General features: G+C 49.7%; 1 protein-coding gene across 1 annotated transcript in view; it reads right to left on the bottom strand.

The window, feature by feature from the left end:
• The window catches only part of LOC123757499 (uncharacterized), a 90272-nt gene extending 72533 nt beyond the window's left edge, over positions 1-17739 (bottom strand). The window contains exon 1 of the mRNA XM_045741178.2: positions 16971-17739. The gene's annotated coding sequence lies outside the window, so the exon portion shown is untranslated. The remainder of the gene's footprint in view (positions 1-16970) is intronic.
• Between the last annotated feature and the right edge of the window lie 2728 nt (positions 17740-20467).

The raw sequence follows: 20467 nt of genomic DNA, 5'->3' as shown, positions 1-20467 counted from the left end.
CTGGCTCCCCCCACACACACCTGGCTCCCCCCACACACACCTGGCTCCCCCCCACACACACACCTGGCTCCCCCCCCCACACACACACCTGGCTCCCCCCCACACACACACACACCTGGCTCCCCCCCACACACACACACCTGGCTCCCCCCCACACACACACCTGGCACCCCCCACACACACACCTGGCTCCCCCCCACACACACACCTGGCTCCCCCCCACACACACACCTGGCTCCCCCCCACACACACACCTGGCTCCCTCCCACACACACACCTGGCTCCCCCCCACACACACACCTGGCTCCCCCCCACACACACACCTGGCTCCCCCCCACACACCTGGCTCCCCCCACACACCTGGCTCCCCCCACACACCTGGCTCCCCCCACACACACCTAGAAACTTTTTTCCCCATTTGTCTCCACCGAAACCGGGGATCGAACCCGGAACCTCAGGACTACGAATCCGAAGCACTGTCCAATCAACTGTCAGGCGCCCTTAACCGGTTAATCTGTGTCTGTTAATCGGTTCACCTTATTCTGTCAATTTTCTCCAGACTGTCTGTTGAGCAGACTGTTGTTACCCGGCCGTGGCTCCTGCACCGAGGCTGTGTGACTGGCCGGCCCCACCGCTGACCTCTGACCCGGCCTGACCTCTCGGGCCAAGCTGACCTGGATTGGTCTTCCTTATGGTCTCTCTCTCTCCTTCACACTCCGCTGCTTCTCTCACCTCCTACACCACTTTTCTTATCATCTCTCTCTCTCTCTCTCTCTCTCTCTCTCTCTCTCTCTCTCTCTCTCTCTCTCTCTCTCTCTCTCTCTTTTCCCCGGTCCCTCGCCTCTCTCAACGGTATCTTCCTGCACACACCCACGGCCTCTAAATCCTTCACTTCCAATTTTGGCGCCATGAACCTTTCTCGCATCTCAGTGTCCAGACGCCCCCGCCCTCAACCCCCCCCCTGCCCTCAACCCCCCCCCCCCTGCCCTCAACCCCCCCCCCCCCCGCCCTCAACCCCCTTCCCCTGCCTCATGGCTTCAAGGAAAGGAGAAGCACTCATACCAACCCTCATAATTTCTAATATTGGGGATTGTACTGTTATTATGAGTAAGTGCAAAGCCAGTACGACTATAGAGAGTTTCAGAGGGATATGAGGACCAGGAGTTGGGATATGAGGACCAGGAGCTGGGATATGAGGACCAGGAGTTGGGATATGAGGTCCAGGAGCTGGGATATGAGGTCCAGGAGCTGGGATATGAGGTCCAGGAGCTGGGATATGAGGACCAGGAGCTGGGATATGAGGACTAGAAGCTGGGAAATGAGGACCAGGAGCTGGGATATGAGGACCAGGAGCTGGGATAGGAAAACTCAGATAAGGGTGGAGGGAAGGAACTGTGCCCAGCCACCTGGACTATCGGGAATCGAACACAGAACCCGCAATTGAGAAAGCAGGTTGTCGCTGCACCATCAGATTTACATATCCTGTGAGGTTTACATCGCCAGAAGGTCGCGAATGAGGACCGTTGAGGTCGTACGATGATGGGGGGGGGGGAGTCGAACCCCCACCTTTCACCTCCACACCCGCCCAGTGGTGTCCTCCACCCACTGGAGCCGACCCCTGACCCACGCCCCCGCCCTGCAGAGCGGGGCCGCCCACGAGGTAATAATTTCGCGCCCATTTTATCGCCGGCGGACCCGCAGTGTGTGGTGAAGATGCGCTTAAAGCAAGCCATCAGGGCTCGCTTACCTGGCCGACCGCACGCTGCGCTGAGTGCATGAGGCAGCCACACTCACGACCTCCAGTGAGTGCATGAGGCAGGCACACTCACGACCTCCAGTGAGTGCATGAGGCAGGCACACTCACGACCTCCAGTGAGTGCATGAGGCAGGCACACTCACGACCCCCACTGAGTGCATGAGGCAGCCACACTCACGACCTCCAGTGAGTGCATGAGGCAGGCACACTCACGACCTCCACTGAGTGCATGAGGCAGGCACACTCACGACCTCCACTGAGTGCATGAGGCAGGCACACTCACGACCTCCAGTGAGTGCATGAGGCAGCCACACTCACGACCTCCACTGAGTGCATGATGCAGGCACACTCACGACCTCCACTGAGTGCATGAGGCAGGCACACTCACGACCTCCAGTGAGTGCATGAGGCAGCCACACTCACGACCTCCAGTGAGTGCATGATGCAGGCACACTCACGACCTCCAGTGAGTGCATGAGGCAGGCACACTCACGACCTCCAGTGAGTGCATGAGGCAGGCACACTCACGACCTCCAGTGAGTGCATGAGGCAGGCACACTCACGACCTCCACTGAGTACATACAGAGGGACGCCGCCTCCACACACAAGACACACACTCACACGCCCTGGAACACACCATCTTACACTACTCCTACACTGCATTAAAATATTGTTTAAGATGGTCTTGTTTCTTGGGGGGTGTAGCCCCCTGGCCAACGTGGGGGTGTAGCCGTGGGCCGGTTACACAGAGCCATCAGTAAAGACATTGAATTCACTTAGAGAGTCAGAAGATGACTTACAGTACCTTCGGTCACTCCCATGACTGGACACTAAAACATTTGTATTAAGAGAACGAAGAACAAAGAGTTCAAGAACACACAAGAACAGTGTTTAAAGTCAACCATTCTCAAATACTACGTCGTATTTTGACGCACAGATTTCCCCTACGGCCAAAATCCGTTGCACTACAAATCGCAGCGGTTCGCAAAATTGACGATCTGTCCAATTTTCTATTTGTGGGTCCTCTGGGTGGGTCGGGTAGTTTAGTACATCAATTTAATGCCGTTGTGTACACTTGAGTATGTGAGGGGGAGGAGAGGGAGCACTTGAGCGTCATCCTAGACTTTAGAGGCTAGGAGTATGGGAAAGGGGCGGGGGGCGTAGCCCCTTGAGCGGAGGTAAACAGGTGGGGGGCCGTCTCCCCGCTGTGAGAGACATAGGGGGCATGTGGCGCCCCTAGCGCCATGTAGGGTAACTGCGCCACCCCCCCCACACACACACACACACACACACACACACACACACACACACACACGTGTAAATACTCCAGGCAAACCCTAAATATTTTAGTTTTAAATAGACCTGATTGCTCGCCTGTCCAAACTGTACGGGCGTTGTACACGCGGTCTGAACTACCCTCCCCCCCCCCCGCCTCGCCCAAGATTCATTTAAACATTACCAAACATTGTATAACCTTTCAACATTCATGACAGTTTTGTTTACATTCATAAAGCGTTAACAAGCTTGGAACACCACAAGGCAAGGCTGTTATTGTTATAAACAGCCTCGTAGTGCCTTGGATCTCACCAACTTGAATAAGTGTTATCAAAGCCGCTATGATTAAGGAAAGATGTACAGATTTCGTTAAGGGGGTTGGGGGTAGATAGTCGAGGAATTCTAGGCCTTACTTCAACTACCACAACTTTGGGGTCACGTCACAGTTAACAACGTAAAAATGACCTGTGGTGGTGGTTATGGTGGTGGTGGTGGCTGGTGGTGGCTGGTGGTGACTGGTAGTGGCTGGTGGTGGCTGGTGGTGGCTGGTGGTGGCTGGTAGTGGTGGTGGCTAGTCCAACCCATCCTCCGAATTGACAGTACGTTTTAATACTAAGTGTAATAAGTACATTTCCTGACTGTCATACATAGTACATAATTGCACTTATGGGGCTGTTACATTTACCTCCCCATTTATGGAGGACGGGCTGGGTAGGTCCCCCCGCCCTCGACTCCGCCCCCCCCCACACCACTACAAATACCTACATACAAATAATTATCAAAACAAATTAACCAACTAATCCAACCTCTGCCTAACCGTTCGCCAAATTTTAACATACGTTAATGTAAGACAAAATACTGACACAGTTCGCAAACATTACCGAATGCTTCTTTGGAGGTCAGCTGGTGCCCGCACGAGCACAACCTGAGAGACGGAGGATGCTCAAGAGACGTGCGCAGCTTGGACGAGGATAGATGGAGGACGTGTTGCTTTCTCAAGACGAAGTTGAGGACGGTCGTCTATCCATCAGCCGGGGTCTTGGCCAGCTCCCCCCCACCAGCAAATATTCAGGCGGCACGAGCGGCCTTCTCCAGGCGGGAATACCGATAACCCCGAGACCACGATACCTTCCCCGAGCTTGATATTCACGCTCCAAGCCCCCGCAGTATAATACTTCAAGAAAGTACACATTAGCATATACAACCCATTGCTAGTCCGGGTGGCCTGTGGCCGGTATGAATGAGTTGACCAATCACCGCGGAGGAGGTCCAGGAGGGTGCCACTACACTGGGGCACTAGCGGACCTCTCCCTCGGGTACCGTTATATAGCCGTGCCCTACTGAGTCATCCCAGGGGCACAGGTCAATTTCACGCTCATCCAAATTAATAAATTGTTATATACCACACTCTAGTGTGGTTGTAGCATTTTATTCACCTTGGGCACTAGCTGGCTCGAACACCCGTCCTCTGACATGAGGTGGAGGCTCTACCAACTGTAGTATGGGTTAGCCTTAAAAGAGAAACTTCCCATGACAAGCTGCTGGCCTGATGGGAACTGTCTATGTGGCTACGACTCAGACACAAAAGGATTAGGAATACGACGCCCTAAGTCATATTTAAGGCTAACATATCCGTTAGACATATCTCCGACATATCCGGCAATATCCATTACTGACCAGGACCTGGTTTGACCGAGTTCCTGGTCAAGTGGAGCTGTGTGTGTGAGGGCCGTGGTTGGTGTAGGCATTGACAACACTCCGCTTGTATCTATCAGCTCACTCAATACTAACATTAAGACACAGTCCTGTGTTAGTTGCCTTAGTGTAGACTACAGTGTGAAAGCCTCTGTTCCTTTCCCCAGACCATTACATCTAGGAAAGGTAGTCTACCTCCACTCTCAATCTCGTAAGTGAACCTTAGTACTGAACTGCGTTCGAATACATGCTTCAGCCACAGCAAGTGCTCAGTATCAGGCACCTGCAGGAATATGTCGTCCACATATCTGCAGTACACACCTGGCTTTAGGCCCACGTCAACAAGGACTGTACTCACCTAGTTGTGTTTGCAGGGGTTGAGCTCTGGCTCTTTGGTCCCGCCCACTGTTCAACGGTACACATGTAAAAGTTATCAAATAGGACACCAAGGGAAGCCCCCACAGCGTCGCCGCCCTCTTCCTTACACATGCGTCCATCACTCTGCCAGGTGAGAGTATTTAATCCTCCGATTATCCCATTTGGTTCATTAACGGCAGGTGTGAGCTGCTCAGATGGGTGTTTACATCCTGTCCGTCTCTAGGACCCTCCGAGGCAGGGTTCATCACACGTGTCCACTTACGAAACCTATACATCCTTCCTCCTTCATGGCGACTTAGAATTTACTAGCATGAGCGCTACGAGGTCGTCCTCGAGGTAAGATAATTATCAGAGGAAAGCTCTAAGCCATTATGACTAGCAAGGTCGTCCTCAGAGTTACTGTCGTTCCGGACGACCTCGTAGTGCTTCAGAGCTCGTAAAACTGTTGACTATATTACAACTATGTCGCCATGATGGAGATGAGAGGCACAGATCTTAAGTTGGCGCGTAAGTGCTCGATGACTCCTGGTGCTGTTTCGTCAAACTTGGTTACTCTGGGATTGAGACGTCACGCGTCCGTCCTTCACCTTCTCACAATCCTCGAGAAGATGAAGAAGAATTATCAGGAGGAAAGCGCCAAGCCATTACGACTATATAGCACTGGGAAGGGATCAGAATATAAGGATCTGGGATGGGACGGGGGGAAAGGTATGGTGCCCAACCGCTTGTGGACGCTCGGGGATTGAACAACCCTCGAGAGTTTACCCCGAGGCGGAGGAACCAGAGGCGGAGGACCGGGACACAAGCCGGGCCACCAACGGCACACGAGAATTGGCGCCAGAAAAACAAAAGAAGGGTTCAAAAAGCTCCTCTAAGACCAGCTGTTCCACGTCATCGCTGCTCTTCAGACAAACCTTCTGTACTGTTAAGCAAACACTACAATAAATGTACAAACATTTATAAACATAGTACTTGAAGCGCTAGGCGACTCCTGGAAACTTTTTGGACACGACTGGAAAAAAAGGAGCACTTTTTTCTAACATTTTTTCAGTAAGAAAAACAGGAAAGGGGGAAAAGGGGACGGTAAGGGAGAAGGAGAAAAAGAGAGGATGGATGATAAGGTGTGTACAAGGCAGAAGAAAGATTACAAAATAGAGAGCAGAATATTGAGATGTGAGATGGTAACAGTATACAAAATGGAGGGAGTGAGAGAGACAGAGAGAGGAGGAGGAGATAAAGGTAGAGACAGAAGGCACAATAGGGAGAAATGTGAGACGGTCTAAACCTACTGGTGGTCAAGTTGCACTCACAAGGCCACATTCCTCCCCCCCCCCCACTCCACCACCGAGGTCACCTCACAACTAGGCTACACCTGGACCTCCTTCAACAAATCAGGTCACACACCCAGCTCCTCCACGCTGCAGGGCCAGTTTCTGACGTGAGGTCTGGTCATCAGCGCAGTCGTCCAATGGCTAAAGGCTCCACACATCACCCACACCAGACACACTCAACCATGCTTCACTGGCCATGCCCCCAAAACCCAATCCTTCAAGTCCAGCCAACACCGGTGCCCGGAGAGGTTTCAGGAGACTTGGAGTGTAGGGGGTTTATAGCCTGGTATGATGCCTATACTCCTGCGCCACATTCAGGAAGGGGGGCACAGGGTATAGGTTCCTGTAGGCAAGCAACATGCCCAATCCCAACCTTATAGTGTATACGAGTCCAGCAGGCATCTCTGATGTTATATAGTGGCCAGAATACGCCTGGGATATAGACGTATCTGACCGCTCTCTTAAAACCAAGTGTCGGAATACACCATGTGTCAACTGTGTGAAAGTGTCGGAACACACCATGTGTCAACTGTGTGAAAGTGTCGGAACACACCATGTGTCAACTGTGTGAAAGTGTCGGAACACACCATGTGTCAACTGTGTGAAAGTGTCGGAATACACCATGTGTCAACTGTGTGAAAGTGTCGGAACACACCATGTGTCAACTGTGTGAAAGTGTCGGAATACACCATGTGTCAACTGTGTGAAAGTGTCGGAACACACCATGTGTCAACTGTGTGAAAGTGTCGGAATACACCATGTGTCAACTGTGTGAAAGTGTCGGAATACACCATGTGTCAACTGTGTGAAAGTGTCGGAATACACCATGTGTCAACTGTGTGAAAGTGTCGGAATACACCATGTGTCAACTTATTGAAAGAGAAAACATGCACTGCCTTGAACATTATATTGTAGAATGTTCCATATTGACTAGACTTTCGCCCTCCTGGGCTGAGGTATGCTGAACTCTGTAAATAATATCTGAATACTGCAACACTTGATAGTATATATTGGACTTGTACCCAAGACTGACTGTGTAATACATCTGTTATACAATGTATGTGATGTAACTATAACCTGAGATTGTAAAAGAACCCTAATCAGCTTCAGTGGTTAAGCGCCTAATAACACACTAGTTGCTATTCCAGCTATCTTACGCTGTCAGAGTAGGAGAGACATAAATGTATTTATGTGTGTGTATATACATAAGTGGAAGCTGGTCAGAATTGCATTGCACCTTTGTAAACGCACATTAATGACACTATGTAAAAGACACATCGAACACTGTTTATACAGGGCAGACGTAAATGTGTGTATTTATGTATTTAGGTTAGATTAACATTTTAAAAGCTCTACAATCACCTTCTGCGGTTCAATAAATCCCTGAACTATATGTTTAACAGATCTCTCACCCTGTCCATGGAGGACACAAGAAAAGGGGCCCCCGGTACTCACCCAACATAGTGAAGGGGCCCCCGTACTCACCCAACATAGTGAAGGGGCCCCCGTACTCACCCAACATAGTGAAGGGGCCCCCGTACTCACCCAACATAGTGAAGGGGCCCCCGTACTCACCCAACATAGTGAAGGGGCCCCCGTACTCACCCAACATAGTGAAGGGGCCCCCGTACTCACCCAACATAGTGAAGGGGCCCCCGTACTCACCCAACATAGTGAAGGGGCCCCCGTACTGACCCAACATAGTGAAGGGGCCCCCGTACTGACCCAACATAGTGAAGGGGCCCCCGTACTAACCCAACATAGTGAAGGGGCCCCCGTACTGACCCAACATAGTGAAGGGGCCCCCGTACTGACCCAACATAGTGAAGGGGCCCCCGTACTGACCCAACATAGTGAAGGGGCCCCCGTACTGACCCAACATAGTGAAGGGGCCCCCGTACTGACCCAACATAGTGAAGGGGCCCCCGTACTCATCCAACATAGTGAAGGGGCCCCCGTACTCACCCAACATAGTGAAGGGGCCCCCGTACTCACCCAACATAGTGAAGGGGCCCCCGTACTAACCCAACATAGTGAAGGGGCCCCCGTACTGACCCAACATGGTGAGGGCCCCCTCCCCACAGCCGGAGGAGAGAGGGAGGCAGCAAGGAGCAGAGCTCTCCAGCCTCCCGGTTAATATAATTGATGGCGGCACACGAGGACAATTATAGGGCGATTAACATACACCGCCGATCATCAATTTAGCGAGTAATCCACGATAACCAGAGACGCTTACAAACACGGCTGCTATCTTGCTCTCAGCGGTTACTCTTAGCTTCATTCCCGGTGCTCTCAACGACATGCTGAGGGAGCGAGACGTTAACGAGGAGCGAGCGAGTCGCTAACGAGGAGCGAGCGACACGCTAAGCGAGGAAGTAACGGAACGTTAACGGGTAGTTAAGGTAAGGCTAGCTAGATGATAGCGAAATAATAAAAGTCATTATCACAGACTATGACCAGCCGAGCACCTGGTGACCAGGACACAACACGGAGTGTACTGGAGGTCGTTGGGTCATTTGATGCACTTAATGGGAGACTATGACTATTAAGGAGGGGGGAGAAGGGGGCTGTGTACACCAGAAGGATCATGAGATCGATAGGTGTACAGTACAGTCCATTACAGAACAGTACAGACCACTGGGTACAGGCCACCCACCTTCAGTACAGACTGTATATGCGTGCGTGTGTGTGTGTAATTACCTAAGTGTAGTTACAGGATGAGAACTACGCTTCTAGTGTCCTGTCTTTCCAGTACTCTTTGTAATACAGCGCTTTGAAACTACTGGCGGTTTTGGCCTCCACCACCTTCTCACTTTATATTATATATATATATATATATATATATATATATATATATATATATATATATATATATATATATATATATATATATATATATAATATAAAGTATATATAATATATATATATTTATTTATTATTAAATATGACCGAAAAAGTAAGATTAATAATTCTAACACGAATTTTCTCGATCTTTCGTACATTTCTTTTCACTGTTGGTGGTAATTCAAAAATCAATTCTCCAAAATTCATTTTTATTTCTAGTCTACTTTTTCGGTCATATCAATATCTCTTTCAAGAAAGATTGAGCCTGCTCTTCCCTACATAATTCACGTCATTCAAGTACAAGATACTATATTGAAGATACGTCCACCAGTATCGCCAAACGTTTTGCCCAGGAAGCAAAGCGTACCTTGCACCACCAGACACACCGGCTCCCGCCCGCCGTCAACGAGCAAACTACCCATTCTCCGCCTGCCTGCTCCTGATTGGCTGGTGTGTCGCCGCACCTGCACTCACGCCCACTACCTGAGTCGACGTCTGGGCCAGCACACGCCGTACTCCTCAGAATATCTATGTGCTCTTTGGAGTTGACATCTCTCTCTCTCTAGTAGACAAAGCTCTGGCTGTCGTGTACTAAGGGAGGTGGCAGCTTAAGCCAGTATTCTCAGCACCTGATTATATTACCACTATTGTATTGCACTTAATTTTATTTTAGAGTAAATTTTACAGCCATTAATTATTCATGTTGTTTTGTTTGTTGACTTGTTTTGAATTTTACGTAAGCCAAGGGATTGTCTTTGTTCATATCTTGTTTTCAAGAGTAATTAAAATTTCATTGTTTATACTTTGTGTGTCTTCCCATTACCTTACCACAGACAAACGGGCAAGCGGTCTTCTTCATTTTTCTATAAATGTGACGAGGCATTGCCCCCTGCTATTGAAAACTGCCGAACATCAACACTCGAACACTTTACCGTCACTAATATTATATATATGTCGTACCTAGTAGCCAGAACTCACTTCTCAGCCTACTATGCAAGGCCCGATTTGCCTAATAAGCCTAGTTTTCATGAATTAATGTTTTTTCGACTACCTAACCTAACGTTTTCGGCTACCTAACCTATAAAGATAGGTTAGGTAGGGTTGGTTAGGTTCGGTCATATATCTACGTTAATTTTAACTCCAATAAAGAAAAATTGACCTCATACATAATGAAATGGGTAGCTTTATCATTTCATAAGAAAAAAATTAGAGAAAATATATTAATTCAGTAAAACTTGGCTTATTAGGCAAATCGGGCCTTGCATAGTAGGCTGAGAAGTGAGTTCTGGCTACTAGGTACGACATATAATATATATATATATATATAATTATAAAGCGTATACGTATACATGCGTTTATATCTATGCAGGATATATAAGAATAATTACAAAAGAATAATCACAAACACACGTAAATCGGCCATGCGCAAGTATCCACAAGGAAAATTAAACTCAAATTCAGAATATTCTCTCCATGTTTCACCACATGCTCCAGGATCAGAGTTTCAGTTGTTATCACGTCTGTGTTCCTCAATACAGTGTTGAAACACGACAACCTTCGGAATCTTCGTATCACTTCTCCCCCTAGTGAATACTTAGGCCACCCCCCGGCGCATGCCCCGGCGCCCTGGCCACTACTTACCCCCAAAACCAATTTACTGGTTCCCTTGTTACAAGGATAGATTAGGGGGACCCCGTAGCTCTAGCTCTATGGGGCTCGCTAAGCCGGATCAAGGCTGACAGAGCCTGATAGAGTGGAGGGTCGTGGGGGGGGGGGGTGTGTGAGTGCCAAGGGCAATGGGTACGTCTCCATGGCTGATTAGACATGGTTTGTTGGTTAGCGACAGTCAGAGGGGGGCTGCTTAGCGGCTGCTGATGGTGGTTAGCGGCTTATTTCTGTGGCTATACGATGATAAGGGAGGGAATTGTGGATAATTTGGGGAATAGCAGAATATTCCAAGGCGCGTACTCTCTCTCTCAGGCAACGAGAAAGAGAAAAAGAGAGGCAGAAAGAGAGAGATGAGAGGGGGGGGGGATAACAAGAACGAGAGGAGGAGGTAAGAGAACGGGGAAAGAACCAAAAACCGAAAACCCGGAGATAATGAGAGAGCGCGCGCGCGCGCTTCAAATGTAAATACAAGAGCCAGAAGGGACGGGGAACCTGTTCACCCGGACCATGAAGCACTACACCCTACAGCACAATTGTGACCTTGCTCGCTCGCACGCACGCAAGCACACGCGAAATAATGGATTGAATTTTGAAAAATTAAATATTATAAAACATGGAGGTCCAGAGCAATTATACTGGACAATCGACAGCTTACAAAAGTGAGACGGGGGGAGGGGGGGGGACCAGGAGCTACAGCACCACCGCGCAGGCGCGCGCACACTAGTTCTCACACACACACACACACACACACACACACACACACACACACACAATGATAGAGCCCAATAGGCTCGGGAACCTGTACACCTGTTGAGAGGCGGGACCAAAGAGCCAGAGCTCAATCCCCGCAAGAACAACTAGGTGAGTACAACTAGGTGAGTACAACTCAGGACATTATTAAATTCTCTTACGATTTCGGCTGGGTATATTTATTGTTGTGGGTTTATTATTGTGGTTAATTATTTGGCGTGCCCTCTCTGGGTGGCGACAATTGGTTGTGTCAACAGCGCTGACCGCACCTCCAGGGGTGGCGGGAGTACAGGCCGCTGCCTGACACACTTTGTGTCTCCTGCTGCAGTTACGGCACACCAGGAGCAGGGAACAACCCGTTCTCGCAAATTTAATAAGTCAATATTGACTTATTAAATATGTGCATAGGTGACATACTTAACATAATAGTTTCCCTTGAAAATCTTCATAGAAAACACCGACCTTACCTAACCTACTTTGTTTAAGATAAGCATCTTATTGCTTCGTAATTACAATTATTACCTAACCTATACCTATAATAGGTTAAGTAACAATTGTAATTACGAAGCTATAAGATGCTTATTTTAACATACTAAGTAGGTTAGGTAAGGTCGGTGTTTTCTATGAAGCTTTTCAAGGGAAACTATGTTTAGTATGTCACCTATGCACGCAACTAATAAGTCAATATTGACTTATTAAATTTGCGAGAACGGGTTGCAACGAAACGCAGAGTGCAGACCGTGATCATGGGGGTTGTGGGGGGGGGGGGTGTGGGGGGGGGGGGGTGTTGCAAGGAGCACCAAGGGAGTGGAGCCCGGCCAGCCATGGTGTGGCGGCTGCAACCACTGCGCTGGAACATGTCTTTACGCTCTCTGCTCCCTGACTCACTCCTCCCTGGGACACCCTCCTCTTCCTCCCTGGGACACCCTCCTCTTCCTCCCTGGGACACCCTCCTCTTCCTCCCTGGGACACCCTCCTCTTCCTCCCTGGGACACCCTCCTCTTCCTCCCTGGGACACCCTCCTCTTCCTCCCTGGGACACCCTCCTCCTCCTCCCTGGGACACCCTCCTCCTCCTCCCTGGGATACCCTCCTCCTCCTCCCTGGGACACCCTCCTCCTCCTCCCTGGGACACCCTCCTCCTCCTCCCTTGGGACACCCTCCTCCTCCTCCCTTGGGACACCCTCCTCCTCCTCCCTGGAACACCCTCCTCCTCCTCCCTGGAACACCCTCCTCCTCCTCCCTGGGACACCCTCCTCCTCCTCCTCCTCCTCCCTGGGACACCTCCTCCTCCTCCTCCTCCCTGGGACACCCTCCTCCTCCTCCTCCTCCTCCTCCCTGGGACACCCTCCTCCTCCTCCTCCCTGGGACACCCTCCTCCTCCTCCCTGCGACACCCTCCTCCTCCTCCTCCTCCCTGGGACACCCTCCTCCTCCTCCCTGGGACACCCTCCTCCTCCCTGGGACACCCTCCTCCTCCCTGGGACACCCTCCTCCTCCTCCTCCCTGGGACACCCTCCTCCTCCTCCTCCCTGGGACACCCTCCTCCTCCTCCCTGGGACACCCTCCTCCTCCTCCCTGGGACACCCTCCTCCTCCTCCTCCCTGGGACACCCTCCTCCCTGGGACACCCTCCTCCTCCCTAGGACACCCCCCTCCTCCTCCGTAGCCAGCCAGATCAGAGCGGCAGGAGCCGTCAGGAAGTCAGGTCATCAGCGGCCGCCGCCATGCACGACAGTGGTCCAGGATGGCGTGGCGGGGACCCTCCTGAAGCGATTTCCTGTTGGGGAGATCCCAGGACTGGGGGGGGGGAGGGACCTGTTGGTCACGGTGGTGGTGATGGGGATGTGGATGTGATGCACACCCATCCCCCTGTCCATCTCTACCCATTCATTTTCTCTCTCTACCCCCGCCTCTCTGTAATCCGTCTCTCTACATATCCTCTTACCATTCCCCTCCCCTCTTTATTCCTGTCCGTCTCTCTCTCTCTCTCTCTCTCTCTCTCTCTCTCTCTCTCTCTCTCTCTCTCTCACGTGATGAATCACAGCAGGTACGGATGGCTGAGTTCCTGTCAGACCGCGTTCACTCTCCAGCTTCCTGTGTCCTCAGCATTGCGTCGTTCAGTCTTCCCTGGGGTCCACCTGCGTCCCCATGACTACCCTGGGGTCCACCAGTCATCACCAGACTAACCATCATGGATCCTCACCCTTGGGTACGCTCCTCAGGACTCTAGAATAGAATAACTAAAATATCCATTTAGGGGGAGGGTGGGGGCCCCAGGGAGAAGGAGGGAGCTCCAGGGAGAAGAAGGGGGCCTCAGGATGAAGAGGGGGCCCCAGGGTGAAGAAGAGGGGCTCCAGGGTGAAGAAGAGGGGCTCCAGGGTGAAGAAGGGGGGGGCAGGGTGAAGAAGGGGGGGGCAGGGTGAAGAAGGGGGGGGGGCAGGGTGAAGAAGGGGGGGGGCAGGGTGAAGAAGAGGGCCCCACCAACCTTACAGAGAGTATGATCACACAGTAAACAATGTTCTTCAGGTGCCCTAAAGAGAACCAGTTCGCCACCGCGAAAAAAGCTCTCGACTTCCGACAAATTTCTAAAAGTTCACTCAAGAGGAAAGAAATAGGACTAAAATCCGTCTTTAAATAAGTTATCATATAACAGTTATATACGAACATCTTAAAGACCCACTCCGGATGGAGACGGGAACCTTACCCGCGCTGCATTGAAATCTCCAAGATATTCCTAGTCTCCTTATCCGGCCTACACTCTGTCTTCACTATTCTCGGTGTGAGTCTTATCAATTAACTGTTCCTTCGCTCCTCCGTCAGAGCCCAGCTCCCGGGCCCTCAACAGCGCTTTTTAAAAGTGCTATATAGTCATTCTGGCTTAAGACTTTCTCCTCATAATACCCCTTACCCAATGTCAATTAAGAGGTCAAGTTGTCTGCAGGTCAGCCGGCTCTAGCCTGCGTCGCAATTCTTGACGGCGAAGGATTCCGGATTTTAATATGTAGACGGTTGAGTAGTCGTCGTCTGCGAGCGGAATGGGTGAGGAGCGGACAGGAAGCGGAGAGGCGAACACGGTATCCGGCGGTGGACCGGACCGCCCCGTCCCCCGTCCTGGGAACACGACGCCACACACTATTTCCCTTCCTCACACCAGTATCTCCCCCCTGTGCCGCCGGGAACAGAGGCGGCGTAGGATAGAACTATCCCCCCAACAGCCACACAGACCCGACCGACGCCTTATACAGACATACATAAAAACAACACACAAAACAGACCAGTTTGTGGTTACAACGGAGCAGAGCCCAGGTGATTGGAATAGTTTGTGCTTGGTGATTCGGTCCGTCCGTCTCACACCAGGTCGCTCTCAGGGTAAATGTGTAATGACCTGATTAAATACCTGGATAATTATCCTGATATTTGTGATGGTGTGGAAGCATATTACGGCCCCAATAACAGTCTACGTGTAAGCTTAGTCACAGAGTAAGTTACATCCAAGTTATATTATCAAGTTAAAATATAAAAAGTCTAAACTTAACTCCTTTTCTTAGAATCTGTCTGAATTAAGAATTTGGTTTGCTGTAAATAAAATTCTTGGAGACAGTAGATTTCGAATTTCATAATTCACGTTTGGGGAATAATAGGCGGTATTAATGACACGAGACCTAACCGTGGATGGGGGAGTTGTTAATAACACTAATTACTTAGTGATTTGTAATTGATTACCTCCAGGGTACCACCTCCACCCCCCTTTCAAGGGCATGTCAAACACAAGGGCATCTCAGTCCGCACCTTTCACGGAGAGTGGAAGGGAGAGGCAGGCAGAGGAAGGGAGAGGCAGGCAGAAGCAGGCAGAGGAAGGGAGAGGAAGGGAGAGGCAGCCAGAGGAAGGGAGAGGCAGGCAGAGGCAGCCAGAGGAAGGGAGAGGCAGGCAGAGGAAGGGAGAGGCAGCAGTGGGTGTAGTCGACCAACGCGACAGGAATTCCGCCACACCTCTCGTGCTCTCCCGCTAAGAGCTTCCCCCTGTCCGCACCGCTGCCATCCTCTCCCCCTGTCCGTACCGCTGCCATCCTCTCCCCCTGTCCGTACCGCTGCCATCCTCTCCCCCTGTCCGTACCGCTGCCATCCTCTCCCCCTGTCCGTACCGCTGCCATCCTCTCCCCCTGTCCGCACCGCTGCCATCCTCTCCCCCTGTCCGCACCGCTGCCATCCTCTCCCCCTGTCCGCACCGCTGCCATCCTCTCCCCCTGTCCGCACCGCTGCCATCCTCTCCCCCTGTCCGCACCGCTGCCATCCTTCCCTCTGTCCGCACCGCTGCCCCCCCCTCCACAGCCGTCACACTATGGGGACGGCTGTGGCAACATTTATGAGTCCTGTACACGCTGCCAACGCTAGCAGCCTGGTGAAACATGATCACGCGAATAAAGTTTCCTTATAATCAGAGCTGTACACTGTAAACCTTCCACTTTACACAGGCGTCTCAGAGTGGCCCAGAACACAAACGTTTCAAGACAAAAACGTTTTAAATATCCCGACCTGCTGAGAAACATTAGTGATCAAGAAAACTATTTGGGTTGGCCAAAGGCATGGTGGCGCCTCGGGGGAGGGGGGGGGGGAAGGGCGATGGGGGGGGGGGAAGGGGGTCAGTGTTCACCTGGTCCACTGGCCCAAGAAATGACGCACACATGTGCGTGTACACATCCACATGTGCGTGTACACCCCCCACATGTGCGCGTACACATCCCACATGTGCGTGTACACCCCCCACATGTGCGTGTACACCCCCCACATGTGCGTGTACACATCCACATGTGCGTGTACACATCCACATGTGCGTGTACACATCCACATGTGCGTGTACACATCCACATGTGCGTGTACACATCCACATGTGCGTGTACACATCCACATGTGCGTGTACACCCCCCACATGTGCGTGTACACCCCCCACATGTGCGTGTACACCCCCCACATGTGCGTGTACACCCCCCACATGTGCGTGAACACATCCACACATGTGCGTGTACACCCCCCACTGCGTGTACACACACACACATGTGCGTGTACACACACACACATGTGCGTGTACACATCCACATGTGCGTGTACACCCCCCACTGCGTGTACACACACACACACACACCCACATGTGCGTGTACACACACACACCCACATGTGCGTGTACACACACACACCCCCACATGTGCGTGTACACACACACACACACACACACACGTGTACACACACACACCTACACAATATCAACAAACAACTCACCTGTGATAAGTCACAAGACGTTAGGTGTTGCAAGTGTTGAGGAGTGTTGCATACCGTGAGCCAGGGAGCCAGGCAGCCAGGCCTGTCTTATCCTCCTCCTTAAGATCACTCCAAGTCGTCTCCGCGGGATTCAACTAGCAGGTTTGGTCACATATAAAAGTAATTATCGAATCATTAGCCAATTAAATTGAGCTAAGGTAACAAATGCTCTTATCGTAATCTACTAATAACACTTCATGCTCCACTGTGTATCTTAGAAATATATATATATGAACGATGTAATCTTGTCATGGTGAGGTGCGCCACAGGGAAGGAAGGAGGAGGAGGGCGACGCGACACCTCACCTCCATCAAGGCCGAAGCCAAACTGGAACTCTGGACTCGCCAGGTGCCACGGCTCCTCAACTCAGCGATGCGAAAAAGTTTCACTGAATATAGTTTTTGTTTCAATTAGCTGAACTTTTATTGTCCGACGAGTGTTGGATTATTGTCCGCCATTGGTGTCCTTCGTGTTTTATAACTCTTTAAATGTGTTATTGTCTCGCCTTCTGGTCAAAATGAGGTCTCTCGAACGCTGTTTTACGTTTTAATTCGTGTGGTTTAACAGGCCAGCCATCATTGTTTTGATAACCTTGAAGTTCTCCCATTCGCTCAGGCTGGTCCAAAACATGGCATATAACTGTCAGAAACATTAACACAAGTATAATCTACTACAAGAAAACACAGTGTGCACAAGAGGCCATCTCTCAGGCGCTCAAGAAAAGCGTCAAGAGATTCATCACCAGATTTTCGGTCGCCCGACGGCGGTTGCCTGCGGGGTGTTGCCAACACGTGCGCCCACTGACGGTAAGGCTCAACCACGGCCTTTAACAACATGCGTCGCAGGACGAGGATAGAGAACTCCCTCCCCCACGACGAGGGGCAGGCCCTTGGGCACGCTCCGTGGGGCACGCCCTTGGGCACGCATGCCCGGTTGTAATGCTACAAGACAACAGTGATTTGGGGGGGGGGGGAAGGGGGCTGCACCACCGAATTCCAGCGCTCACGTCATTGGTATCCAGAGATATTCAAGGCTAAACTTTGATTGTTGAGTGGTAATGTTATGGCCTTGTAGACTGCGTTGTGCCGCTGGGCGGGGCTATAACCCTTCATCATTCCACCCAACCACAACAGCTTATTTTTTTTTTTTAACATTCAGTGGTAAATTCAGTACAGTCTAAATTAGCAATACAGTCGTTAGGGCCACGTTCGTTCTTCACGGGAGAGTGATGGCCATGTCCTATTCTGGCTATAGTCTACATGTAAGCTCATGCAGTTTACAATGTAGACTTTTAAAATAGAATGTCTATTTTTCTCTTCAATTTTGGAAGCCAGATGCCTGGGGCTAGCCTCACTCAACTATGCATGGTGATTGTATGGAAAATGTAATAGGGTAAGGGTAGAGGGGGACCCCATGATTTTGTTTACGAAGGATTGGCTCCTATTGCGACTCCCATGAAATCTGAAACTATTCTTTAGTTTTCAATAGAATTTTTCTAAAGTTTTTCAGCTGGGGCTCAGTATTTCACCCCATCCTCAGATAGTACGTTTTGTAACTATGTGAACCATCGTGCATATATTGGCGTAATGGACAATTAGAATACAACTTGATACTATTCAAAAAATAGTCTGTAAAAAATAAAGCTATAAATCGATTGGGGTCCAGGACGGACGGAAACGTCGTCGTCCCTTCACCTTCTAGTGTGTGGTCTGGTCAACACAATTTAGCCACGTTATTGTGACTCATCGCCTGCATAAAGCTACAAATTAAACTTAAATATTTCTAGGCCTAGTGTAGTACATATGTTCAAAAGCCTCATCATGAATTTGGCCTAGGATTGTTAGGCTAGGCTTTATTAGCAACGCAATATACACAAAAATTTCTGGTTTGTACAAATTCAATAGTACTAAATTCTACTTTCTAATTGTCTGTTACGTCAATGTATGTATGATGGAGCCCATCGTTATTAGTACTAGCTTAACAACAGAAGGGACTGCTATATTGCATGTTCTGACAGGTGGGGGGGGGGGTGGTTTAGTAAGGAACTCTGCAGTAGGTCTATTGGTCCTTATAAGGCATCTCATATATGGGAACCATTCCCACTCATGTTCTTATCTAACCGCTCTTGCTCATTTATGCATCAAACTTATGATTTGTTAGTTTTCAGCGAATTTATATAATATACATATACACCCTTCTCTATATTTGTAATGTGCTTGATAAGGAAGATGAACAAATTACCTCTCCCAAGTTCATCTTTACAGTTTTATATGAGCCGATGCTAAGAGATGCGTTTCATTGATCTTGTCAACATTTTCAAAGGCAGAGGTGAAGTGTAAACAAGCTCGATTGATGGATGAAGATTAAGCCACCCGAGAGGTGACATAGGCTGCGGCTGTTTTAAATTCAGCTACTCGGAACAAAATGTTCCAAGTAGCACTGTAATGTACATGTTGTTTCAGATTTAGCTACTCAGAACGAAATAACCATGTAGCACGGGCTATGGTGAGCCCGTAACGTAATGTATAGATTGATTGATAAAGATTAAGCCACCCAAGAGGTGGCACGGGCATGAATAGCCCGTAATAATGTACAGCTGGGACGCCCACGTATATGACCAAGAAGGATGAGGTGAAATGAGTTTCCGTACTTGCCATGTTCTTATGGAGCCTGGGGCAGTGTGCTGGATGTTCTGCCTTGGTCTTACAGATTGTAAAAGAAATATTCTGCCGCCTGTACCATCATGTATACTATTAGCATATATACAATCATTATTGTATATGCTAACTCCCAGCTCTTCTAACTTCTAGACAGACTAGGACCGGGTAAATAATGTCTTCTAAGAAGGTTCCAACCGGCCTCCAGTAACCATAGAACTTATACCAACTATTTGACGAAAGACACAAAAATTAACAGTTTGGCCACGCAAGTTAATTTTTTGTATTAGTGAATTAGCCTAAATAACAACAATCAAATGTAAAAGAAACTACAGAACCTAATCTAACCTATCCTAGCAGTTCTAGGCCTAATATACGGTATTTTAGGCCTCATATAGTGAATAATGTGCTATTCTAAGTCTATGAATGTTTAAGAATTTTTCCCTCTAAAAACCTAATAGTGCAAAACGTGAAGACTGTTGGCAGCAACAGTCAATTTTTGTAATTTCGACCAAATAGATGCTTTAAGTACTAAGTTAGGAGGAGAATGGGGCTATAGCTAGAATTAGCCAAGTAACTCCTCTTAGTGTACTCAAAGAAAACTATAGAGAACGTTGCCCAAGACTACGATCAAGGGGGGTCTCAAGAATAAGACGAAGATGGAAGGTACCATTCGTGGTTTTATTACTGAGGATGCTTTGTACAGATCCCCAGTGATCGCCGCAGCACTCTGACAGGCATTGTATTCCCCAGTCTCGCCTGGAACGGTGTTTTCTCTAATGATTGTTCAACGTCTCCAGT

This window comes from Procambarus clarkii, chromosome 19 (genome assembly GCF_040958095.1).
Source record: "Procambarus clarkii isolate CNS0578487 chromosome 19, FALCON_Pclarkii_2.0, whole genome shotgun sequence".
Lineage (NCBI taxonomy): Eukaryota > Metazoa > Arthropoda > Malacostraca > Decapoda > Cambaridae > Procambarus > Procambarus clarkii.
The sequence above is the reverse complement of the archived record's forward strand: the minus strand, read 5'-3'. Positions and strand labels throughout refer to the sequence as shown.